The 26,979-nt window shown below is 42.0% G+C and overlaps 1 protein-coding gene across 4 annotated transcripts in view; it reads right to left on the bottom strand.

The window, feature by feature from the left end:
• FBXO30 (F-box protein 30) overlaps window positions 1-7,882 on the bottom strand; it is a 47,424-nt gene extending 39,542 nt beyond the window's left edge. For 3 of the 4 annotated variants that reach the window (XM_037842600.1, XM_037842598.1, XM_037842601.1), the window contains exons 1-2: window positions 7,789-7,882; window positions 4,804-4,937 (exon numbers count right to left, since the gene is read on the bottom strand). The gene's annotated coding sequence lies outside the window, so the exon portion shown is untranslated. The remainder of the gene's footprint in view (window positions 1-4,803; window positions 4,938-7,788) is intronic. The other variant, XM_037842599.1, reaches the window with a different exon arrangement.
• Window positions 7,883-26,979: the final 19,097 nt, after the last annotated feature.

The following is a 26,979-nucleotide window of genomic DNA, read 5'->3' as shown; positions in this document are numbered from 1 at the left end:
CTGTGCACGGTGTCAGACCACATGGTGCCTCTGCTGAGGAGTAAGGGCAGGAGGGCGAAGACAGTGAAATCACGTCACACAATCGTATGATCGCTACAACAGGAGGAGGATGGCACACGGAAGATTACAGTAAGAGAGGGCAGGAGTTAGAGAAGAATTCACATTAGTCTTGAAAGATGAGAAATCATAAGGGTGTGAGGGCAGGGAGGGTAAGTAACAGCTGAAGTAACAGCATATGCAACTGAAGAAAAGCATCCATTGGCAAAACATGTTCAGGGAACCTCTAGTTTCTGGTATCGCTGGATCACAGAGAAAATGCAAGGTGGCAGTGAGTCACTAGGCAAGACACTAACGTGGCCCACCATGATGAGTCTGACCTGCTCCTCTAAGGGGTTCAGACTTCAAGGAAATGGAAGTCAGTAGAGATTTTTAAGCAGAAAGTAGTCTCTATAAAAAAGTGTGTGGGAGCTCCGGGCCCAGGGCCTTCTCCAAGTGCCTTGAAGACTGCACACAGCAGCATGCGTGACCTAGGATCTCGCAGGATCAGGCCTCTGGCCCTAAATGTCATCTATAGCCACCTCCGCCCTGAAACGTCCTGAGACAAGACAGCCTATAATTCTCCCCTCTTCCCCGCTGATCGCAATCGATCCCTCCCTATATCACAGGACTCCCGTTCCTCTCACACCCATTGGGATGCCTTGGTCCTAACCCTCATAAACCACTCCCTGCCACCCCCTGCTTTTGCAGAGCATCTTCATGTTGAGCTCTGAACCCGCCCCCATTCCGAGCAGCTCCTGAATTCAGGAAAACGTGATCAACGTCCATTTCCTTGTAGGTAAGCCCTGAATAAAAGCTCGTGCCTCAGAACTGCCTGACGTCTTTTTTAGTCCTTGGGCTGCAAAAGCCCCCTTGGGCCGTGACAAAAGTGTGAGGAAAAGGGGGACACATCTAGTTGAGGTTCTTAAAGAGGCTGCTGCCTCTGGGTTTCTGGACTTAGCTGGCATAGGAGCTCACGGGAAGATTTAAGTTTCTGAAGAATAAACTTAGTAAGTGAAACTTTTATAGAGCCTCAGATAAGGACCCGGGTATTCTTTAGGGCTTTCGGGACTACTGTTGAAGAAAAAAAAGTATGAGGGGATTGCGGATACTTGATCTTTTCTACTCCAAAATAAGCTATGTAACTTTCATCAAGAAAAGTTCTAGGCCAAAAATAAGGGAAAGCACCAGCACAGGATACTGATTTAATTATAATTATTAAACCTATTCAGTGTACTTTTCCTGTCATCTTCACCTTCTTTGTTGGCTTGTTCCTATCAGTAGTAAAATATTTAAGATTCTTTCATCTTAAAAACCCTAAATAATAAAATAATATCCCCCTTTTGCTATTCTTTTATCCTATTCAGTAAGCATTGCAAAAGAAAAACAACAAAAAACCTTCTAACCTCCCATATACTACTCAACCCTCTACTCTGCATTTATTTTCATGCCCATTTATTAAAACTGCTCTACTGAGGTCCTCAATATTCAATCTAAAAGGCATTTTTTTCGGACTTTGGTCATTAAATCACTGTATTTTGACCAATCCTACCTTTCTGAAATGTTACCTTCCCTTAGTTTTCACAACGCCACACTTCCCTGGCTTCCCTCCGTCCTCTGTGGTGATTCCTTAGTCTTCCCTCCGGCTTCTTCACAGTCCCGTCACTTCTCACTCACTCCATCCGTTCTCCGTGGCACCCTCACCCTCTCCAAAAGCTTCTGCTCCCACCCATGTGCCCAGCACTCATCTAGACATCCCGCCCTGATGCCTCCTGCAAACCCCACACCTTGCCCTACAACTCCTTATCTTCTCTCTCTACTTGCATGTGGCACACGCCACTCAGACCATTGGTTCCAAAATTAAATTACATCGTAGCAGACAAGAATTTTCTGGACAAGAAACTGATTTTTAGTCTATTTCTTTCATCTCAGTGTAAGAGATGGCCAGCTCTCTGACACATTTTCCCAAAATTTCTATCTTGGTTCCAAGTGGCTCATGTAAGCTGTTCTTTTTCTCCAGGTGAGGCCTGATTTTCCTAAAAACTAGAATAACAAAAGTCTACCTAAATCACAATTGGCATAGCTTGACTTGATTAAGTAGAAAAGTTCTAAGTCGATATTACGGTGTTCAATGATGCCAGGGAAAAAACAAAGCATGCATTTGACACCACAACTATACTTTAAAATTGTGTGAAAAATTTAAATTATGAGCTGAAGACTTTTGAATGTTTATCCCCATAAATGCATAGATCCTACACACTGAAGACAGATATGTTAAAAGACTCATAATGACAGGAAGGACAGATTAATGACCATAAACATTTGTACATTAAGCACACATTCAAAGAGAAACTTCAGTAACATTTTAGACAAATCTTCCTGAGCGATTAGATTGTGAAAACAGCTGTAGCTTTCTTATTTTGCAACAACTAGACTGTGTTCATCTCACATGCTGAAGGTTCTAAGCCTGACTGTTACTAAAGAAAGAACTAAAAATACAAACAGTTCCAGCAAAAGTGGCCCCTGCTCTCGGAACTCGTGGGAGCACTCTGTTACTGTACACGGCATCATGAGCCCACACCAGGCAGAACACATCGCAAAAACAGCACTTAATTCAAAACTATTTGAAAGAGCAACTGCTCCAAACAACTCTGAGCTAAACAGAAAAACAAAAGCAAGGGCTCTCAAGCTTCAAAATAAACAGCCTCTTCCACCCTATTCCTCTCTGAATAAGAATGTTTTTCTTTACGAAAGGATCTACAGCAATGAGTCCACAATATCAATTATTTATTGAAGTAAACTTGGAGGGAAGGAAAGGAAACACTAATTATGTAACTATTTTGTGCTTCTTCACATATATCATCTCACTGAATCCTCACAACAACCCAGAGGAAACTGGGGTACAGAGAGGTAAGTGACCTACCCAAGCCCATCTAGCAAAAAAAGTGGCACAGCTAGGACTGAAGTCTACATCTAGTTAATGCACATGGACAATAACAGACATATTTACTTATAAAAGTTTAAGGAAATAAGGCAGCACTTCAGTAACTGGTGAACCAGTTTTAAGATGTTATTTGAGGAATGGAGATTACACAACTTTGCTTGTAGTTTATTCCAATTTTTAATAACCCCGGTGGTCAGAAAGTCTTGGTCTTTTCTAATCATAGTAACACATTACTTTGCTGTGAACTTAGTGTTTTTAATTATTTTTAAAATAATTTACTTTTAATGCTCTGTACAAAATGTGGAACAGCATTATGAATTTAACAATTATCAAAATGGGAATGCAAAAGAGGAACCAAGTTCTAATTCCATTTTACAGTTAAATATGCTAAGAAATGAGGTAAGAAAATACACTCGTTAGTATCCAAAGAGAATTCTGAGGACAGATTCCCCCCATCTTCAGAATATAAAACTCTCCCAAATCCATCTTCTTTCTGATCAAGATTACTATTATTAAAGTAAATATGCCTCCATGGAGTATTACACGATTGCTCATCAATCCTGTGAAACAAATTTAAAACAACAATTCCTGATTTATCAGTTCAACAGTGAAACAGGAGGCCCTGTAGAAAACATGCTGTTAAAATTGGGTTTCAAGTTCAAGAGAAGTTGAATTTAAAACCACTCTTCAGTATTTTAAAGTTTTTTTAGACTTTCTTGAATCAGAATTTTAATATTCCAAATAACATCTCTATTAATTTACAGTTAAAGATGGATTGCTAGAAAAAGTTTCATTAGACTAGAAAATATTTATAAATGACTAAATGCTTTACAATAGTTTAAATTCTTTCCCAGCTTATACGCTGTGGCTGACAAGCAATCCATAAAAATAGTTTTAAGACATGGTATTTTCCCTACAATGAAAAAAAACCTTGTCATTTAAGGCTATCTCTAGACATGATGGCACTGCCCTCAAAAAAGCATTTCTCTAATTTTCCAAATTCATTCAAATACAAAAGGAGGTAAATAAAGCATTGCAAATTGGCAGTACTTTAAAATAGGCTATGAAAAAGCCACCTAAAGTACTCAACACAGCTTTCTGCCTCAGGGCTGTTGCTGTGTTCTCTCTCTCTCTCTCTCTCTCTCTCTCTCTCTCTCTCTCTCACACACACACACACACACACACACACACAAGTGCAAGAGCATGCACAGCCTTCTTTTCTCCACCTGCCACTTCAGATTCTTTCTGTCTCAGCTTATATGTTACTTTTCCACATACTCCAAAAGCAAGATATGGCACCCACATTATAAGTTCTTGTTACACATTGCATTTTCTTGGTTACACTAGTCACAACTGTAAGTAAATCATTATCTTGTTTAATATCCATCTCCACAGGAAAATTATAAGCTCCATAAGGTCAGGACTTTATGTCTTAATTCATTCTTGTGTTTCATGAATTCAAAACTGTGCCTCAATTAGGGACTTGTGTTAAATACATATATAAATATAAGAATTATTACACAAGCAAAATAACCATATGGATCTCACATTGATTTTCTTGATTTCATGGAAAACAACATACTTCATGAAGATACAACCTTATCGATTCAGCACTTGACAATCAGAGCGCACCTGCTATAAAAAGTCAACTATGTGCACCAATGTGCAAACATTTACTGAGCACCTACATAACACGGAGTAATATGAATTGCCTATCAAAAAGGCAAATCAAAGGGAAAAACAAATCAAAGTTTATCTCAACCTTCCATTTTTTAAAATCTTTTTTAAAAGTAGTAATAAAAAGCACAGAATAAAAAGTTTACCTTTATATTGTTCCACTATTTCAATTTCCTAATCAACCCTGCAGGCTGGTTACTGGTTACTGGGAAAAGCTGAATCTAGAGGTGTCCAGTTCAAGAAGAAAGGAAGGGGTTGGGGTCTGCACATGCACAGGTGCCTGAACAGGGAAAAGTGAGGAAAAGAGGCTCAAAATAAGAAGTGGTATCAGCCTACTAATTAATATTATCATTAATACGTGATTATAGGAAATGGAATTCGACTTAACAAAATGTTGCTACAATGTTAGGCTGTTTATGGAAACTGTAGGCAGACTTGTTGAAATGTTTATCATTAGTACAAACAAGTCTACAATTGAAATATCAAATTTGGCATCAGTTATAAACTCCTCAAAGGCAAGTCTTGTCCTTCTTTGTCTATTCCTAAGTAACTAGTACATACTAAAGACAAACACTTCACTTGCTGACTGATTTTTGGAACAGGTGCACTCAGTTTTAAAGACCATAATAAATCTATAACCTCAGTTGGAAATCTTATCTCACTAGTTAAAAACAAGAGTCAGAGATTGCTAGAAAAGACTGAAAACCCACTATGATTCATTTAAATTCCCCACTCAAAGCATATGCCCCACTGATGGAGTACAAAATGGCTAAATGAATTACAATGTATACATTAAAGTAAATTTTTAAAAATAAATGTACAATATTACAAAAGTTTACAATAAAATTCTTTTATTAAACTTTTGTTCTGATTTTTGTTTATAGAATGAATGACCTAATTAAATTTTTTTGTGTTTTTATCCCTCCAGATATGATATAATCAAAACATCTTCATTTAAATATGAGTATGAGTAGCTTATTCCAAAGTGAAAATTTTAACTACCTGCAGTGTTCCCCACCAAAACAAATGAAATTATTATAGAATTACATCAAAAATTGAAATAATAAACAATAATTAATATTTGATATTCAGACCAGAACCTATTTGAGTTGATACTCAAATAAAAATAATCCTCCCAATAGTGGAAATTAGTTTATTAAAATGGGCAGCATGAAATGGGGAAACAGGCTTCCAAGGAATCCCATCTGTGTGAACTTGCAGCAATTACTCCACTCTGAAAACAATCTAGAACTCTACAAAAGTTAATTATAATCATGTGTGCATCCAATAGGATGCAAACATGTAGTCTTCATAAAGGGGAAGTACTTTACTTTACAAAAGTCATATTTATATTCACAAAATTATATGTCCAATTAGTTTTTACACTAGATCATTTAAACTTATACAGCTATTAAAAGCAATCACAGGAAGAACCGTCTAAAGCAAACATTGTCCACCTTTAAAAAAAAAAGACTTTTTTTTTAAAAAAGATTTTCACAAACTGGGTTTTAAGTGAAGCATGCTTGTCTGTATCTAACTGCCTAGTTTTCTACAATATAAAAGCCACTAGTCCAAGGGCAATCTCACCTATTTCATCAAACTTAATTTGAAATTAAAATAACATTTTATGTAGACTTTTTACTCAAGACTTTAACATCAAAGAATTCAATGAATACAATGGCATTCCATAGCATAATTCCTTTCATCAAAAAAGGCAGTCTTAGGAATACAATTGAAAGACTTACTCAAAATCATACAAAATAGCGTATGGCTTATCCCATTAAGTGAGTCACATTTTATTAACATATTATATCACATACTGAACACACATTAGCAAATGCCTACTTCGGTGACCTTAAAATGCCTCCCAAACTATATATATTATCCCAAAATATTAAGAAGCTATTTATATATTATTGATTTTCAATGGTATATTTTATCAGGAGCTTTTGTATTGTTTATAAAAGCAAATCTCCCAATTCTAGGCATGGATAAACAGTAGATTGAAATTAAATACCTAGGCACTTGGAGTACATAAAAGTTTTCCTACATTTGAAACCTCAGTTCCCCTAAAACATTCACAAAACTCCACCATTTCTAAAATCACCAAAAAGCCTTGTCACCGCATTAAATTATCAGATGAAAACAAATTGCGGTTTAAAAAATTAGCAAAACACGACGTTCTCCCCAGTTAAATTTCTGTAGTAAGAAACAGTGACGAAGCATAAAGAAGAGTGATTCAGCGAAAGGTAAATATTGAAATGCTAACCCTTATAAAAACCTTAAGGGCATGTTTCATACTACATTTCTGCCATGTCAACAACTGTACTGCTTGGAAAACCTTAATAAATAGGAGCAAACACAAAAAGTCTGTTACTATAATTTACTAGGTCTCTCAATGACACAACATAGTATTGAAATTTAGCAAATAGAATTAAGTTTGGAAAGTGTGCGTTTTTGTGTTTAAATTTTAAATTAAACTACGCTGATATGAGGATGCCCATAAATAACTTCATCTTGGATCGGAGTCAACACAGTAATTATGGAATAAAAGGTCAATTCCTTCCCAAGCATCTTTTCTCTGGGACTTGTGACATAGCTCAGAAAGAAAAGCCCAGAGCCGGGAGCAGGGACAGGGGCGCCGAGGCGCAGTAAACACACCCGGTCTGCCTGCTGCCCTCCCAGCGCACACACTCAGTCCCCCGTGCGGGCCGAGGGTTTCCCCGGGACAGTACACGAACACCTTGGAAACGGTCCTAAAACCTGGAAGTTCCCACCAGTAAGAACTGAGGCGAGACTCGGCTGGAAAAGTCACCAACGCGGCCCCTACCACGGAGACCCCGAGGCAGCCCCGGTCGCACCGAACCCGCAGTGCCCCAAGGACCCCAGCTGCTGAAACGCAAAAGCCACGAGGAGGCCGTTTTTGGGTTCTCGGGGTGTCCTTAATTGAACTCCTCCCTCACCCCCAACACAGACGCGACAGCGGGCGCGCCGGGGCTCTGCGCTCGCGGGCTCGGGGCGCCATTTGCGGAGCGCCCAGCGGCCGGCCCGGGGAACGCGCGCGGACGCCGCTCGGCGGCCGGGGCTCCTCCCGCCGCCCTCCCTCCCCGCGCCGGCCTCGCCGCTCTTACCAGCCCTCGCGACCCCGCCGCGGCCCAGGTCCGGCCGCCCTGCGCCCCACAGCCCGTCCGGCGCGCCGCCCGGTCGCCTCGGCTCCGGCCCGGCCGCCGCCCGCGCGCCTCCTCCCGCCCGGCCTCGTCCCCGCGCGGCCCCGACCGCGCGCCCCGCCCACCCGGCCCGGCCGCCGCAGACACGCGCACGGGGACCCGGTGGGCACGCGCACGCTGAGGAGCGTAGGCGCGCACGCTGAGGAGCGTAGGCGCGCACGCCGCCCCCTGACGCTGCGGGGACGGGGCCAAGAGCGGCCGGAGAGAGCCTGTGACTTGGCACTTCCTGCGAGGGGCTCCCCGGGGGGTCCCCAGCCGGGCCTCCCGGGAGGGCCGCGCTGGGCTCTGCGGCGGTGTCCTCGGGTCTTGCGGGTTTTAGAGCCCGCGTGCCTGAGGGACGGCTAGCCTTCGCGCCGCACCTGAGGAGCAGGCCTCTGACCGGGACTGTCCATGTCCTGGCCGTGGACGTCCAGGGACTCCCGGCGCAGCTGCCACTGCGTCTGCGGGGGCGCCAGACTCCTTTCCTGGTCCCGCGTGGGGCCCTGGCTCCCGGGAACTGAGCATCCCCGGAGCCCTGACCCTCCCTGGGGACTGAGCTCCTGGGACTGAGCGCACGCTGGTCTGCTTGTGGGAGGCACAGATGTCTTCCATACAGGCTCTCGTCTTCGCAGGACAGCACTTGGGCAGCTAGTACGTCTACACAGGAAGGCAAAGGGTATCCAGATGGAGAGGGGGCTCGAAGACACTCTTGGAGGATACTTTACATAGGACTGACGATCGACAAAATATCCCATGTCCCTATAAAGAAGGGGGTCCATGCCCTAGTTACCAGCCATCCCTGTCTAAGGCCAAGGGACGGAAGGGACAGCAATTCAGAGTGCTGGGTGAGGGGTGTCCCTTGGTCACCCTCCCCAGTGTTTCCCTCAGTGCCTACACCTTGGACTCCTGCCCAGTCTTAATGCACAGGAGCTATGATAAAGAGAAGATGGCTGCAATCCTGGCAGAGGGGGTGACGGTAGAGGTAGGAAAATACTTTTACCCCAAAATGGTGTGCCTTGGGAAAGACAGGTTACATATAATTTACCATCCTGCAGAGAAATGACTTCTGGTCTTTGAGATTTTTAAGACCAGTAATTTTTTTTTTTTAAGTTGAGGAAAGAACTTTGATTTCTAACTTTTAATTTTGCCAAGAAAGAACATTAAAAGCATTAAAAATTTACCACTCACATTAGTGCTTAATTTCATAAATGAAAGCAGTTTTAACTCAAAATATTAGCCAGGACACAGTCACAGAATAATGTCAGTCCTTTAACTAAATTTAGCTGCTTGAAAAATCTGTTTTGCTCATTTTGTGTAATTTGGTTGCAGGTGTGTGCTCAATCCAGAGTTTGAGAGCCTCTGCCCTGAGACCAGACATCAAGGACAGTGAGACAGACAGGGAGAACTTGTGGGAGAAGATGGGGGTCTGCTACACTCGGCTCTACCCTGTGCTCCCTGTCCTGGGCTGAGTCACATACCCTTCCTTTGTCTCAGTTCACCTCCTATGAAATGAAGTGACTATAATAGATGATCTTTAAGTTTCTTTTTTTACTTTAAAGTCTCATGACTCTATGATTCTAATTGAAATCTGGGCTTTCCCTTTTACTAAGTCACCTTGCTGGCCAGTCACTAGGTCAGCCACCTTAAACTGGGTCATTCAGTTTGAAAACCTTGCAGTCTCCTTTGCCCCGCTGTCTGATTCATTTTCCATAGCCAGGCAATATTTTTAAAAACCCACCTTTTAGTTCCCTTTCTCCCTGCCCTTCACGTTTATCCCTAGTTTCCATCCTGGGCAATGTATCAGGAATTCTGCTGTTACCTAAATAGTCTGTCTTCCTCCAGCATTTCCCACCTCCATTCTACCTTCAACACAGCTCTTCTGAAGACACCCGTTTCATCTTGTTATTTCTTTGCTCAGAAATATATTTTGGCTATCCAGTGCCCATGGGTTAATCTCAACTCCTGTCCTCAAAGTAGATCATTCTAGCCTGATTAGTTTCCTTTGTCCACCAAACACTATGCACAGTACAACTCTTTACCTGTGCTGATATCATGATAATACCTGAAATTCTTTCCTCCTGCCTACACGTCTCTAAGACCATAGCTTCTGTGAGGGTTTTCCATAGCACGTGCTGTTTATTTTCAGCCCTTCCATGTGCAGCACATGGCATTGTTAGCTATTTTACCAAACTGTGTGTCAGCTCACATATTATTTACCAAGTCCATGGAAGTAGGGTTTGCACTGCTTTTGTAGTCCTCCTCTGTATCTAGTGCACCACAATGTACATTGTAGATTCTCAGTGAATTTCTCATTTGAAAAGCAAAATGTGTACTTCCCTCATTCCATCCTATCCCTACTTTCAATTTCTGCCCTATGGTTTAACTCCTCAGCGAAGTTTCTCTTGGTGCCATTTGAAAAAGAATTAATTTAAAACTCCAGTGCTGAGTAGAAAGAATGGCAAGAATCTTTAGTTTCCTCAAATATGCCCACCTCAGTAATATACATGAATTTTGACATAGACTTGTAGAGCAAAGTTATCATCTCTGTGGTTGAACCACCCAGAAGAGTGATAGGGACCCTGGGAATTTAAAGGAGGAAAGGACAGTGCTAGATTTGGTCTCAGCAGAGAAAGATATGCCTTAAGGAAGAGGGCTTTGCCTACCCTTGAAACCTCACCCTGTGGGCTGCCTCACACCAGATTAGACAAAGTGCAGCTCTGTGTGGCTTTTCTTAGAGGCCATTCTCAATTTGGGAAAGTTATAAGAATCTTAATAAAATACCACCACAAGTACAAGTACAAGCCTAGACACCAGGCTAATTGTAAGAGAGAGAGAGTTGTCAGAGAAAGCAAATTCAGCCATCGGACAAATCACTCTTTCCTTTGTTCAGTGATAAGGCAAATGGTGTTTATGTTGGGTTTTCTTACCCAATTAGACTGGCCTGCCCTTAGGTAATCTGGGGGCCAAAGTAATAGATAAATTAAGGCTACAGTTATAGTCATGTGCTGATTAAGGAACACGTCATTGGCCATAGACAAGTGTGAGTGGGTGGGGGGTGATTTGCAGCTGTGAAATCATGGGACAAACAATTACCAGTTGGGACTGTGGTGGGAAATTCCATTCCTCTTTTATGATTTGCTCCTAAGGAATTACAAGAGAGAGAGAAAGAAAGAGCCAGTTTTAATAACCTAGAATTTCATAGCTGTAATTGTATTTCCTACTTGAAGTATAAAGGATATAACAATTACCATACGATTACGTGGTAGTTTGTAAAGAACCTGCCGAAAATAATGTTCATAACCCCAAATCAACCTTGCAATTTTATTTGAAGAATCAGAGGAATTTGAACCAGGGCATCCCAGAATGTTGGAAAAGCAGAAGATCCAGGTTTCATTCCAGTACACCACAGACTTGCTATAGGTCATTGCTGAAATAGTCTATCATGTGCTTCCCGATGTTTTCACAATTTGATTCATTACAATTAGATTTGTTAATATAGTGCCTAACGTGCAGAATAGGAGCACAATAGACATTCGTTGAACAGATAACAAAGGAAGGAATTCAAGTCCCCAAAAGGCTGTTACATGTCAGGTAGCTGCTACAAAGTGATACTAGCTTGTGAGTGAGTAGATAAGCGGGCAGCCTTCTCTCAGGTATAGGTAACGAATTGTCTATTTAATATAAATGTAACTTTGTTAAGCCAAAAGCATATTTGGGGGGGGGTGGTGGTGATAATTAACCTCTACTTATAAATTTCTCACTATTCAAAAGAATTTGATACAGATTAAACACCTGGAAGAAACCATTTCTGATTTAACTCGCGAGTGGGCTCACTATTCAGTTCCCAAGCATAGTGTATTCTCTTGTTCAACTGCAGTGATAGCAAAGTCAAATGCTTACCGCTAAATGCCGTTTTAATAACAAGAAGTACACCCAAAGGGGGTTGTTGCAGATAGGCAAGTTCATAGTTAATACATTATTATTTAGCTGTAGTCAATGGCTGTTATCATATGACAATGAATATATAGTGTCACCATATATTCTGATTTTTTAAGTCCCTGTAAATCTAGATGATTATATAGAAGTTGCATAATTTTTTTTCAAAATTTTTTGAAAACCTATGTGAGGAAAAATATCACCAGCAACAAAAGAGCTCACATCTTCAGAAACTTGTTTTAGTGACACATCCAAGAGATGATAAAACATAAGTACATTGTTCACTTGTTTCTATGGGTAGCCTGGTTTCCAAACCATTTTAGTCTCACTTTCCTCCAGAGCTAGGTTTCCACGGCTCTAATGCTGGCTTAATTGTTTATTAGCCAGCAATCCTTGTGTAAATTGCTTAGTCTCTCCATGTATGGAAGATCCTAGATGGCCCACCAATGATCCATGCCTCCTAATAGTCACATCTTTGCATAATCCCCTCCTCTTAGCTGTGGACAGGACCTGTGACTTGCTTCTAACCCACAGAATATGGCAAAGGTGATGGGATGTCACTTACCTGACTAGATTAAACGATGGTGACTTCCACCTTGCTGGCAGACTCTCTTCCTTGCTTTGCTGAAGCAAGTGGCCTGTGGTGAGGAACTGAAGGAACCAACAGCCAGCAAAGAATAGAGGCCTGCAAATGGAACTGAATCCTGCCAACAACTGTCTAGGTGAGCTTGGGAGTGCATCCTGCTCCAGTGAAGCCTTCCACTGAGGCTCTAGCCCTGGCCAACCCTTGATCGCAGGCTTGTGAGAGGCCCTGAAACAGAAAACCCACTAGGTCATGCCTGGACCCACAGAAAATGTGACATAGTAAATGCATGTCATGTTAATCCTCCAAGTCTGTGGCCATTTGTTATGAGCAATAGAGAAATAATATACCATGTCTTACTTCCCTCATATCTGAAATGGGGAAGGTAATAGTGCTGCCCCCTCCATGGTTGATTGTGAGGGTTAGATGAGTTAATACATAAAAAGTGCTTAAAACAGTTTCTGGCACCTGTGAGTCCTCAAAAAATGCTGGGCGTCTTCCTCAGCCTGGTCCTAGGGATGAATTCAGACATCTTAGCAAGGAAGGTGCAGAAGACAGAATCTGGGAGGGCCGGTGCAGGGCTGCTTCAAGCCCAAGTGGCAAATGGACGTCATGTTGGAGAGAAGGCCATTCTTTCCCACTGGGGAACTGCCATGGGGCCACCTTGCTTCTGTCTGGCAGAGCTGTAGGAGTACCTGTGGGAACTGGGGGGCCGTGTCCTCATGGAGGGCAGGGGCTCAGCCCCTTCCCCAAGGGATTGGGCACTGAGGACCAGGCCAGAGAGGACCAAGAGTGCATTTGTTCCTGAGCACACGTGAGCAAAACTGTGCGAGGCGCCTGCAGGGTAACAGAGTTCTACCATTAAGGTTTGCAGCTGAGTCCTCCCATTTAGGCTGGTAGCGCAAATCTGGTAATCTCAACAGAAGCAGGGGCAGGGTCTGCTGTCTAGCTTGTTTATACCTATGTCCCCAGAACTAGGGCAGTATGACATAGTTGATTCTAAATAAATGTTTGCTAAATTACATTGGTGTTACACCAAAAATTGTGATGGTTATTGCTTCATACTTTGAGATGGCAGCACAGTTTACACACACCTCTCTTGTCTGGCCTTACGCTTTGGCATAAAGCAAAGAGGATGCATAATGACATTGAGCTCGAACCCTGCCAGGACAGCTACCTTGGCATGTTTCTGGAAACCAGAACAAGCTGGCCCTCGGGGCCAATGAATTATTTCCCATTCCTGTGAACTGTCTGAGGTGACAAGTCAATTTAATTTGTCTTTCTAAGATAAAATGTTTCCTGAATTAATAAATTATCCAGCATTATTTCCTTTTCTCTTTAGTTGTACAATGATTAGTGATGTGTTCAGAGTGTGGAAGATGGGGCTGGAGAAAAGAATGTGTGGAAGCAAATCAATAATTATGGGTTGATATTAATGACCACTCAAGGTAGATCATATCATTGCAATAGGAAAGACTCTACCATGTAAGTCTTGAAAGCAAAATATGTAGGCTTTGGGGCGGTTTACTATCAGGAGGGGAGTTAGATGTCTTTCAGAGTGTGAATGAGGGAAGAGTAAGGCCTAGAAAGGATGAATGTGCCCTTCAGATTCTCTCCTTCAGTATTCAAAGGGTTCTAAGCGTTAGAATGTTCTCCACTCCTATCAGTTGCAAAGCTGAGGCTGGAATAAGCACTGTGTGTTCAGCCTGGCAAGTGGCCTCCTGGTCCTTCTCTAGACTCTCTCTCTGAAGAAAACAAAACTTTGTTAGAGACATGTGTCTTCTCGCTGGAGACTGCGATGTCTGAGGTCTACCCAGCAGTGGGAAAGCCAGACAAGCCTTACAAGTCCTTGGGGTGGGGCACAAAACTACCAATCCTTTCCTTGATGGTTGTAAGGACTTCTGCAGTCACCTATTAAAAAACAGATAACCCTGCAATGGGCAGTACTTTGTTTCATAATATTATGGTCAGCTCATAGAAAGGAGAGTCTGAGGGGTGGGGATGGGAGGTTCTCAGGGCCTCAGGATGGTGAAAGTATTGAAAGGGGAGGGAGAGGCCTCCCAAATTGAGCTCTGAATACCTTCCATTTTTTTCAGGTATGAGCTCTGGTGAGAAGCTAAGTCTTCTACCCAGTGACCCTGAACCTAACTCTGTGTTAACTTGGTTTTGCATCTGAATTGTTCACTAAGATGTGGCATAGTAAGAATTGCATTGAATGCAACTCTGACCTCATCATTCTCAATTTGCCTTGACACCCAAGGGCCGATTTTGTTCTATGCAGAAGTTTCATGGTTCTGATCTTTAGGACACAAAGGAAGAGCCAAAGTACTTGCCCTTGAAGTCCTTGTCACAGAAATCCTGGAGCAGGCTTCAGCAGCATTTTATGCTCTCTCTTTCATATCACTGATATTTTGTAAATAAAAAGGGCAACAAAATCAATTTCTGAGTCAGAAACAGAGTCTTGGACCTCGGGCTTCCACATAACACAATTTAATTCCTCAGTGATTGAAAACAAGCATACTCACAAAAACTAGATTAACTCCAAATTGACTTCACCTCACTTATCAGAGGCTCAATTACATTTCCATCCTGAAATGGAAAAATCTAATGCAAACCCACAGGGTCATCCATAAAGCCTGTGCCCACCCCAAAGCCCCGTCTTCTCCGTAGGATGTCCACTCTGCCGCCAGGCCTCTCTCAGACGTTCCAGAGTTGAACGGCAACCACACCCAATTTTCTTGCCTGTTTCTCAGCATATGTTTCCAGAGAAAGACGATATCCAGCATATGCTTCTATGTCCTCCCTGGGATAGCGAGGTCACGGAACAATGAGCCGTTGAGAAGTAGAGCAGACTGACGCCTCTGTGCTAGGATCACACTCGGGGGCTTCCCACGTTTGGTTAAATGCTTTTAATGTTTGTAAAAGAACATAAGCATTTATAAAATGGGGAAAAGCAGACTTCAGAAAGAGAGAAGGCAAATAGCACTTTGCGGGGCTGGCCTCGGTGCAAAGTATATCAAAGTAAATGCACTCGATTTTATTGCTGTAGGCGCTCACAGGCCTCCACTTGGCCGGTCACAGGCTCTCAGTTGACCTCAGATGTCCAAAGAGGTGTGGGTCCCAGGGTCACATGGGCGGGTGGTCAAGGCTCTAACCGAGAAGGGTCTGCTGCCCTGAGGCATAAGAGGGCCTGGTGGAAGGGGCCCAGCCTGACTCTGCTTCCGGGAGCTCACGCCCTGTGCCAGAGAAGATGCACCACGTCAGCCCAGGAGAAGGGTGTCCGCCTCCTCTCCTTTGCTCTTGCGTCTGCCCTCGAGGTGCCGGCCTAGACACCCTTCTCTTGCGTTGCCATTTTCACCAGCAGAGGAAAGTTCTTCCCCCAAAAGTCAAGCAAATCCATCCTGACTAGTACAGTTGAACTAAACCAATTTTAGGTGACTAGTACCTTACACTTGTGTAATAGCTTTACAATTATTTAAAAGTGTCTTTATAACCCATTGTTGTAGCTTTGCTCCATCTTGCAAGTTACCCAGGACACCCCTATTTAGCGGTTGGGGCAGTAGGGACAGACGGCCTCCAGGAGAGGCATCCACAGTGACCCTGCCAGTCTCAGCACTGCTGGGCGTGGGCTGGGCCCCCCTGGTTCTAGGGTGGCCTCTTTCAGGAACATCTGAGATCTCCTAAGAAAATGAGAAATAAGTTGTGCCTGGGGGATCACTGACCCCGTCCTCTTACAAGTGGAGACCGGGAATCCCAGTTAACCCTGGGCAGAGTCAAACCAGCTGGGACTGAGCAAGCCTCTGTCCAGCCCCCGCGCCACGTTGATGGTGTCACCCTGCATTAGGAACGTAAAGTGCCGACGGTCCTGGCACCTCCTCTTTCAGAGTGCTCTGAAAGTTCTCCTGGGGTTGGGGGGCCCCCGGATGGCGAACTTCTGCCTCGTTGCTATGTGTTATGTACAGGCTAATAAATGGTCAAGTTCCTTGCTTGTAAGTGAAATTATATCTCCTCAGGGTGGCAACAAAAGCATTTAAAACTTTTAGTCTCTACATGCAGGGGGAGAAGAGGAAAAGGGGTGGACAATTAAAGAGGACCCTGACACTGAGCAGGCCATGTCCCCGAACCCCTTATACGGGTGTGGGGTTCACGGGCCAAGGACTGAGGTTTGGTGGGATGGGAGAGGCCCCCTGGTGATGGTGGGACAGAAAGTTCCCAGGAGGGGACACAGGCATAAAACAGGACATTTTCTTCACATTCTCTTCTGGATGCTAGGAGTGAGGTGGGGGGGTAGCAAGACGGGGTCTCGTCAGACTGACGTACGTATCATAACAGTATTTCTCTGCATTTGTTACTAAAGGAACAGTGGCTTTATTTTTCCAATTTTATACACAAATCGATGTAAATCATGAACCATGCCATATAAATCATATGGTAAAAAACAGTATTTACTGTTTTTTCATATAGGAAAAAAATCTGTGAGGCCATGTTTTAAAATAAGGCATTTAAGCTTTAAAATAACCCTCATCTCTCACAAAAGGCTCAGTCTAGGTTCCTTACAGCATTTCTGCAATTTACCCAGATTCATATTAATTAAATACTTGATTAATATTAAATAAGCTTGAGACTCAAAATGGGGCACTGAAAAGGCAAGAACTAAGGGGTTTCCTACATTCCTGAATGTTTTTATCAAAAAGACTGCTGGATTTTGTCACATGCCTTTTCTGCATCTATTGAGTTAATTGTGGGGTTTCTTCCTTCATTCCATTTATGGGGTGTGCTGGTTTGAATCTATTATGCCCCCCAGAAAAGCCATGTTTTTGATGCAACCTTGTGAGGGCAGACTTATTTGTCTTTTAATTGGGTTGGAACCTTTTGACTGAGTGTTTCCATGGAGATATGACCCACTCAACTGCAGGTGAGAACTTGATTAAATTATTTCCATGTAGGCACCAGGGAGGAGAGGCCATGCAGCTGGCGTCCAGAGCCGGTGTGGCCGCGGGAGGTGGGGCCGAGCCTCCTGTCCTGCAGCTCCGCAGACCCCCTCTGCTCTGACCGCCCCCCGTTTGCCTCCGGCCGCCCCCCGGCTCCTCCCGGCCCGGCCTGCAGGCCACCTGCTCCGGCGTTTGGCTGTGACCACCACCCCGCAGCCCTGTGCTCCTCTCTGACTGTCTTGGAACAGGAAAACAGAGGTGTGCTGAGAGACCAAGGCCACGGGCACTTGGAGGGGGCCCGCGCTTATGGTGCGTGTGTGTGTGTGTGTGTGTGTGTGTGTGTGTGCGCGCGTGTGTGTGTGATTTTTTTTTTTAAATGCAAACACAAATTAAAACATCATACTGACAAAGTTACAAATAATGACGGATTTCAGGATTAATGACAATGAGCACAAAAGCTCAGAAGTCCCAGGCAGCACCATGCCGTGATTTGTGACCACTCAGTCCTGGGGCCGGGGGAGCCCAAGTTTAGCTTTGAGCCCCCAGCCCCTCGCTCTCCACCCAAGCTCTTGCATTTGGACGGCTTCAGAGATTCGTGCTGGGTCCTCTCAGTTGTCGGTCGAGATTCCATCCCTAGGTCATCTCACTGCGTACAGGGTCCTACATAAACTCTCCAGCACGGGACTTTTAATTAAACCCTAGATTTTTTTCTTCCTCCTCCTCCCAGAACCTGGTAACCTTTAATGTACTTTCTGTCCCTATGAATTTACGTATTCTAGATATGGATAGAAACGTTAATCGTGCAATATTTCTCCTTTTGTGTCTGGCTTATTTCACTCAGCATAAAACATGTGTGTGCATTTCAACAAACACTCTCTCCCTCCCTTGCCCCCCATTCTGATAACCTCTAAACTTCTTTCTATCTCTGCAAATTTGCTATTTGAGTCATCTCTTATATCATACAATTTTTGTTCTTATATGTCTTGCTTATTTTACTGAGCAGGATGTTTTCAAGGTTCTTCCATGTTGCAGCATGTCTCAGAAGTTTGGTTTTTTTTAGTGACTGAATAATATTCCATTGTGTGTATGTACTATATCTTGTTTATCCATTAATTTGTTGATGGACATGAGGTGTTTCCAGCTTTTGGCCATTGTGAATAATGCTGCTATAAACATTGGTGTGTACAAGAAACTGTTTTCTCTCTCTTTGGGATTCCTAGAAGAGGAATTAATGAGTCATATGGTAATTCTATATTTAGTATGGAAATTCTATATTTAGTCATATGGCAATTCTATATTTAACTTTTTGAGGAGCCACCATATTGCTTTCTACAGTGGGTGCACAATTTTACATTTTTACCAGCAATGCAGTAGAGTTCCAATTTCTCCACATCCTCTCACACACCTGTTATTTTCCATTTTTAAAATTATAGCCATCCTATAATTTAGTATCTCATTGTGCTTTTAGTTTGCATTTCTCTAATTGATAATGGTGTTGCATACTTATGTATTTGTTGGCCATTTGTATATCCTCTTTGGAGAAATGTCTATGCCATTCCTTTACCCATTTTTAGTTAGGTTGTTTGTCTTTGTATTGTGGAGTTGTAGGAGTCCTTTATATATTCTGGATATTAAATGCTTATCTAATATATAGTTTGAAACTATTTTATCCCATTCTGTAGACAGTATTTTCACTTTCTTGATAATTTCCTTCAATGCACAGAAGTTTTAAATTTTGATGAGGTACCAGGTGTCTATTTTTCCTTCTATTGTTGTGTTGTTTCTAAGAGTCCGTTGCTAAATCCCAGGTCATGAAGATTTGCCCCTATGTTATCTTCCAAGAGTGTTTAAGTTTTAGTGTTTATATGTTGGTCATTGGTCGTTGTGAGTTGATTTTTTGTGTGGTGTGAGGTAGGGCTCTAACTGCGTTTTGCATGTGGACATCCAGTTTCTCAAAACTAGTTGTTGAAGAGACTATTCTTGCCCCACTGCAGGTACTTAGCACCTGTCTCAAAAATCAATTGGCCATAGATGTGTGGATCTATTTCTGCACCTTTAATTCTGTTCCACTAATCTATTTGTCTTTTTTTAATGCCAGTACCACACTGTTTATTCCTGTCATTTTGTAATACAATTTGAAATTGGGAAGTATGAGTCCTCCAAACTGGTTCTTCTTTTTCGAGATTGTTTTGGCTGTTCAGGTGTTGGGGACAATTAAGATAGCATATATAATATTCACCTTCAGCGATACCGGTGACATGCAACATGGCCGCCAGGGCTGATGCAAGAACAGCCTGAGCTATAATTAGCCTTCTTCTAGGAAGTAACAGTAGTTCCCGCCCAAGCAGTAGCTAGTTCGCGCCTAAACAGTAGCCGCCCATTGGCCATCCACCCCAGCAACAGCAATCACCAATCCCAGACCCCCAGCAACAGCAACCGCCAATCCCCTGCATCTGCCTTCCACCCTAGCAACAGCAGCAGCCAATCCTAGATCGCCACCCGTTTTTACTAGCCACTCCCTCTACCTTAGAGCATATATACCCTGCCTCCTCAATAAAATTTTGCAGCTTGATCAGAAACCTGTCTTGCTGTCATTCTTCGTGTCTCTTGTCCCATACCATTCTTCCCTCGCAGGAGTTAGAGCCTCAGTTGAAAGTTCCGCGGGCCGGGACATTCAGGGACCCTTGCAGTTCCATATAAATTTGAGGATTGGTTTTCCAATTTTGCAAAAAAGGCTGCTTGGATTTTAATTGGGATTGCATTGGATTTGTATATTGTTTTGGGGAAATAGTGACATATTTACAATGTTAACTTCCAATTCATGAACATGGGATGCCTTGCTATTTAAGTCTTCTTTAATTTCTTCCAACAAGGTTTTGTTGTTTTCAGTATACTAGTTTTTTTTTTTTGTATCCTTAGTTAAATTTATTCCCAAATATTTTATTATTTAGATGCTATTGTAAATGAAATTGTTTTCTTAATTTCCTCTGGATTGTTCATTGCCAGCGTATAAGAACATAATTGCTTATATGTGTCTTCATCTTATACATTGCCACTTTACTGAATTCATTTATTAGCACTAATAGTTTTCTTGTGGATTCCTTTGAGTTTTCTCTATATAAGATCCTGTCATCTACAAATAGAGATAATTTTACTTCTTCATTTTCAGTTTGATTATCTTTTATGTCTTTATCTTGTCTAATTGCTCTGGCAAGAACTTCTGGTACAATATTTAATAGCAGTGGTAAAAGCAGATATCCTTGTCTCGTTCCTGATCTTAGGCTGAAAGCTTTAAGTCTTTCACCACAGAGTGTGATGTTGACTGTTTTTCATGTTGAGAGCCAACACAGGCACTGTTGCTTGGAGACACTTGGAGATGCAGACAGAAGGATGTTTGGAGATGCTAAGCTAAGAGATGAAGCTCAGAGTTTGCCCCAGAGAAGCTAAGAGAGGACCCCCAGATGCTTAGAGAGAAACACCCTGGGAGGAAAAAGCAAGGATGCACAGGATCTGAGAGATGGAGGCAAAGACAGAAGCCTGGAGACATTTTGGAGAAAGACATTTTGAAACACAACCAGGGAGCAAAGGAACAGCAGACACCAGCCATGTGCCTTCCCAGCTGACAGAGGTGTTCTGGGTGCCATTGGCCATTCTTCAGTGACGGTATCCTCTTGTTGATGCCTTAGTCTGGACACTTCTATGGCCTTAGAACTGTAACTTTGTAACCTAATAAATCCCCTTTATAAAAGCCAATCCATTTCTGGCATTTTGCATAATGGCAGCATTAGCAAACCAGAACATGGAGCCTTTTGCATTGATTGGTTTTCATATGTTGAACCATCCTTGCATTCCTGGGATGAATCTCACTTGGTCATGGTGTATAATCTTTTTAATATGCCATTGGATTCTGTTTTCTAGTAGTTTGTTAAGGATTTTTGCATCTATAATGATAAGAGAAATTGGTGTGTAATTTTCTTTTCTTTTGGTATCTTTACCAGGCTTTGGTATCTTCATAATGTTTGCCACATGGAATGAGTTAGGAAGTATTCCCTCCTCTTGAATTCTTTGGAAGAGTTTGAGAAAGGTTGGTGTTAATTCTTCTTTAAATGCTTGATAGAATTCACTAGTGAAATCATCTGGTCCTGGACTTTCTTTGGTGGAAGATTTTTGATCATTAATTCCATCTCTGTAATTATTATAGGTTTATTGATGTTTTCTATTTCTTCTTGAGTCAATTTGGGTAATTGATGTATTTCTAGGATTTTTCCATTTTTTCTAGATTATCTAGTTTGTTGGTGGTGTACAATTGTTCATTATATTTTCTTATAATCCTTTTTTGTCAGTAGTGATATCACCATTTTCCTTTCTGATTTTAATCACTAGAATCCTTTCTTTATTCTTTGTCATTCATACTGAACAGAAGAAAAACAGAAGTAAAACCAGAGGGCAAGTAACAATTCTAATCACAGACAGCAAAACAGGACAGACATTTACAGGTTTATGGTTTGTACCAGACTTGAGATTGTTTAGATTAATGTAAGATTTATGGGGAACCTGTGTTAACAATGACCTCGGGGCTCAGGACTTGATACCCTAACATCAAGCTAGAATCAGCTTAGTTGGGTATCAATCATCAGGAAGTACCAGCTGATGAGGGTCTTGGTGGGTTCCAATTAGAATGCCAGCCCGTGTGCTCACAACTAACCTAGAATTAGAAAAGCAACTTTTGTGCTGTGAGTTTACATATTTGCCTTGGCTCCTAGGACACAGATTTATTATTGTTCTGTACATTTTTCGCATTTTTTTCCATAGAACGAGAGTTCTATTTCTAAAAAAAATAATTGCAAATTAAAAAAAAAATCTCTTTAGGGAAAATTTTAAGCAATATAATAGTAGCTTATCTTGGTTTTAATTCACATTTCCTAATAAGTTATGATACTGAGCATCTTTCATGTACTTATTTGTCATCCAAATCTCTTCTTTGGTGAAGTATCTGTTCTATTTTTAAAACTGGGTTGTTTGTTATTGTAGTGAATTTGAAGAATTCTTTATATAATCTGGATAAAAGTCCTCTATTAGACATGTGCTTTGCAAATATTAATTCCAGTATACAGCTTATTGGAGGAAGTTGCCATATGGTGTGTCGTGGGAACACAGGCCCAGGCACAACAGAAAGTTTCAGCAAATGACCACTTTGTTACTCACACAGCACAAAGGGTTCAAAAGAGCAGGGGAGCAAGTGCCATCGTGGGTATCTCCCAGGGAGGCCAGTGCTTGGTCAAGGTCGATGGATAGCAGCTCCGCATGCCCCAAAGAGACCCTGTGCTGTCTGAGTGCTGAGTATTTCTACAACCCCAGGGGGAGGGGGCCCTGCCACTGAGAGGTCCTGCCCTCAGAAGCAGCTGGGGGGGGGGGGCTTGTTCCCAGTTTCTGGGTTTAAGGTGAGGTCAGTACTTCCGTCAGACCCAGCATCTCCCCCACCCTCCCAGCCCTGGCTGCAGAATGGAAACACTGAAACATTCACATACAACAGAAAAGTGGGGTAGGCGAGGGCTGGGAGATGATTTCCCAGACACTTGTCTTTGAGGAGCAAAAGTTTTAAATTTTGATGATGTCCATCCTTAATTTCTAGATTCTTTCTTTCTCTTGTTTACCTCCTAAAAATGTGTTTGTTGAAAAACCAGGTGGGGTGCCATACATTGCAATTGGTTGATGTGCCTCTTAAGTCTCAAACTCTCCATTTTCCTGCTCCTTCTTTGTCTATTTTTTATTTCTCAAAATCTGTTTATTAAAGAAACCAGTTCTTTTGTCAGATAGAGACACGCCTAGTCTGGAATTTACCAACTGTCCCCTGTGGTGTCTAATGTGTCCCTCTGCCCCACCGTAGTTCTGAGAAATTGGTAGCCAAATCAAGACACTTGATGAGAATGAAGTTTGGTGCTTTAGCAAGAAGCTTCATGGGTGGAGAGGCACCTAACTCAGCCAGGAGGCGCATAACGTCTGGCGATCTGACCTCTGGGAACGTCAGCAGCCCTTGAGGATTACTGTTATTAATATGTTTTTCAAACAGCAGAAGAGTTAACCAAATACCAAGTTTATTGCTGAGAAGTTTATTCATCCATTATCATAATTTGACAATAAAAGTGTTGTCATAATGTCCTATAGTTCAGAAAATGTTTTCAGTGTATCATCTCAATTGGTCTTTTTGACAACTTATTCGGCAGGCATTATTCTTAATTTTTCACGTGGGTAACTGGAGTTCCAAGACACGCAATGACGTGTCTGAAATCACATGCAGCCAGGAAGTGAGGGAGTCTTCTGAATCAAGAAATATGACCTCCTTATGTCATGGCATGTCATTGAATGAGTCATTCGAGAGTTTTCATTGAGCATCTATGATGTGTCAAGCTCTGTCAACACACTGCAGTAAAGGGGTGTGTATAACCAGCATTGTCCCTGACCTCACCGAGTTTGTAGTCTAATGGGAGAGAAGGACATTAGGAAAATAATGCATAAATAATCACATAGTTATCACCGACTGTGAAAAATGTTCTCATTTCTGCTTTATAAGGTTTTGTAACTGTTATTCTATGAAATATTCTTACATGGTTAATGAGCCATATTCTCAGTCTCCCTACCGCATTCCATGTCACCCAGATTACCAGGGAGATGAACGTCTTTCCTTTGAAACTGGAGGCAGTGTCTTCCTCAACACCCACAGAACTTCTCCTCAACCCCGAGAAAATAGAACCTCATGAATATGTGTTTATTGGTTAACTTATTAGTTAATTAGTCTTAATGTATGGATCAAACTTTCATCCCTGCCGAACTTAACTACCTTTTAAACTCATCTGTCAGGAAAACAGCCCAAATCCTAGAATTCAAAAAGGCCAAAAACAAATGTCCAAAGAGTAGACAAAATACATCGAACACACAGATACAAAAGCTCGTGCATTTTTTCCCTAGAAAATACCATTTAAGCACTTAAACCTGAATTCTCTTATTTTACACACAATGCTTTTGAGTGTGACTTTTTAATATCCTAACTTACCACAGAATAGAGGCTGCAAATTGAAATATGTTAAGAAGATTGAAATAGACACTTACACTAAATGCAGCAAGAAATGATTGCCTAAAACTCTCATGGAAGGAAAGAAAACAGGAGAATTCGGACAGAAAAATTAAAAAAATCTGTCACTTTGATCTGTCCTGAGGGCAGTTTGTGAGTGAAGTTTCTAATAACACACTGTAGCATGCAAGAAATAGTTGATGTGTTCAGCAACTTTTGTTTATAAAAATAGAAGAATGTGTATTTATTAAAATTTCTATGTAAAATGGTTAAAACAAAACAAAACAAGAAATATAGCTAAACCACTTTCAAGCTAAAAAGAGAGTAACCCTTAGTTACAAGCATTACTTTGCTTTTTGGAATGTTTAATTCCCAGATGTTTCTGAATAGTCAAGTTTTTATTGTAAGTTTATACTAGAATTATATTTAAACAGAACCAAAAATACTTCTTAAACATATGAATAATCAACTTGGGTAGATACAGAGCCCGGTTCAAAGTAAAAAATCTCCTATTTTAGCTTCCCTCTATTTCTTCAGCAAGGGATCAAAGTTTATTCTATTGTCAGAAACTAGAATACACGTTACCAGGGACCAGGGTGGGGTAGAGCATGGGGAGTTAACGCTTAATTGGCACAGAATTCCTGTTTGGGATGATGGAGAAGTTTGGTAACGGATGGTGGTGAGGGGAGCCCAGCACTGGGCATGTACTCAACACTAATGAATTGCGTATTTGAATGTGGTTAAAAGGGGGAATTTTAGGTTGAATCTATGTTACTAGAATAAAATAAAAAAAAAAATTAATCTCCTACAAGAAGGAAACTGTCCCCCTTCCCAGTCACAGAGTCATCGTTCCCTGGAGTTGTCATTTAACGCTCGCTGAGTGCCTGTCCCCAGACACGTGGGCATTCCTTGGTGAGGAATGGGCGAGCCTTGGGGAGAATTCACTCACTCTTGGACCACTGCTGTACTGTATTTCAGTTATCTGACAAAACCAAAGTTAGAAACAAGTTCAGAAATTTTGTGTCATATCTGGTCTGTTGTCATCTTTTGATTTAATAAGTATCTATGAACCAAAGCTTTATGGTTTCAATATAAACAAGCTTTTTTTTATTTTTAATATTCAATTTTGTTGAGATATATTCACATACCATACAGTCATACAAAGCGTACAATCAACTGTTCACAGTACCACCTTACCACCCACATAAAAGTAATAAGAATAAAAATTAAAGTGAAAAAAGAACAATTAAAGTAAAAAAAAAATCACTGGGTTTTTTTTTTTTTTTCTTTTGTACTCCTGTTTTTCTACTCATCCATCCATACACTGGACAAAGGGGAGTGTGATCCACAGGGTTCTGGGTTAAACAACAAGCTTTCAATGTGCAGCCAGAGACTGTCACAAAATCACCTGCAAAAAGAGTGTGGGTAGGAACTGATTCCTAAATGAAGTCAGTAAATCAGCCAATGTTTGTATTAATCAGATGTGTGTTCTTTGGACTTAGCAAATAGGTACCCCCTTGTTGGCACGGGAGGGTCTTACTCTCATTTCCAGGAGCTGTTTCGTAGAGCAGCTTTCCCTATCGACTGGTGACAATATGAGAATAATAACAACAGCAACCCCTGTTCAATATCAATGATACCCAAACACAAACTGTCATTTGGTGTACTAACATATAGAACTCCATTCTGATGAATGAATTATTTAATAGCAGCAACACAGTGTGTTCTCCAGGAAGCTGCTTCTGTGGCTTCCATCCGTGTGCTCACCAGGACCCAGTCTGCTCATGAAGGCACCCTCCAGGGGCACGGTGGATTTCTGGCAAGTACTGCTATGGATCTGCATGAGACAATTTTGTAATCATAATGAGGGATCTTTAACAGCTAATTGGTCGTATTAATTACAGTCCCCTCCCCAAAACAGAGTAGCTATTTCAAAATGATCTTTGGCTGCTAACTCTCAACCTTTAAACTATTATTAGGAGTCCACGCAGCATGTACCCTTGTCAGGTGACCTTGAGGTTCATTTGACAAACAGTCCCCTCCTGGGGTTGTGTAAGAGAGGAGCTAGAGCCTCGGTGTTCTTGAGAGAGCATTTTAGAGGGATCTCGTTACGCGGAGACTGGTGTTCAGCTCCTCCTGCCTTGTAACCTTCATCAACTGAAGTTATTGCCAAATTATCTGGAACAGAAATGTGGGGCCTTTTGACTATTCACTGTTTTCCAAGGATGGTCTTGGCACTGGCATGGAAATTCCTTCCTCGTCTCCAAGAGGAGCGACACATCTCTGTCGAGTTCCTTCTTTCTCGCAGGAAGCTGTCCCTTCTACCCTCCGTTCTTCCCCGCTGGAGGCCTGTGGTCCTGTCCTTAATTGGCAATGAAGAAAACTTGCTAGCTACTTGCCAGGGAGTACGTTCTCGAATTCCTCATTACTCAAGTGTCTATTTAAAGCTCCACTGAGAGAAACAATGCCCCCGGATGAAATCAGATTCGCACTGCATCCACGTCTTCACATTTTGTTCCCACTGCCTTCCTAGCACCTGAGTCTAGCAAGTGGTAGACGCCCCACAAACATGGGCTGAATGAGAAATGAATGAAATC

This window comes from Choloepus didactylus, chromosome 7, assembly GCF_015220235.1.
Source record: "Choloepus didactylus isolate mChoDid1 chromosome 7, mChoDid1.pri, whole genome shotgun sequence".
In the NCBI taxonomy this organism is placed as follows: domain Eukaryota; kingdom Metazoa; phylum Chordata; class Mammalia; order Pilosa; family Megalonychidae; genus Choloepus; species Choloepus didactylus.
This window is presented reverse-complemented; position numbering and strand designations above follow the sequence as displayed.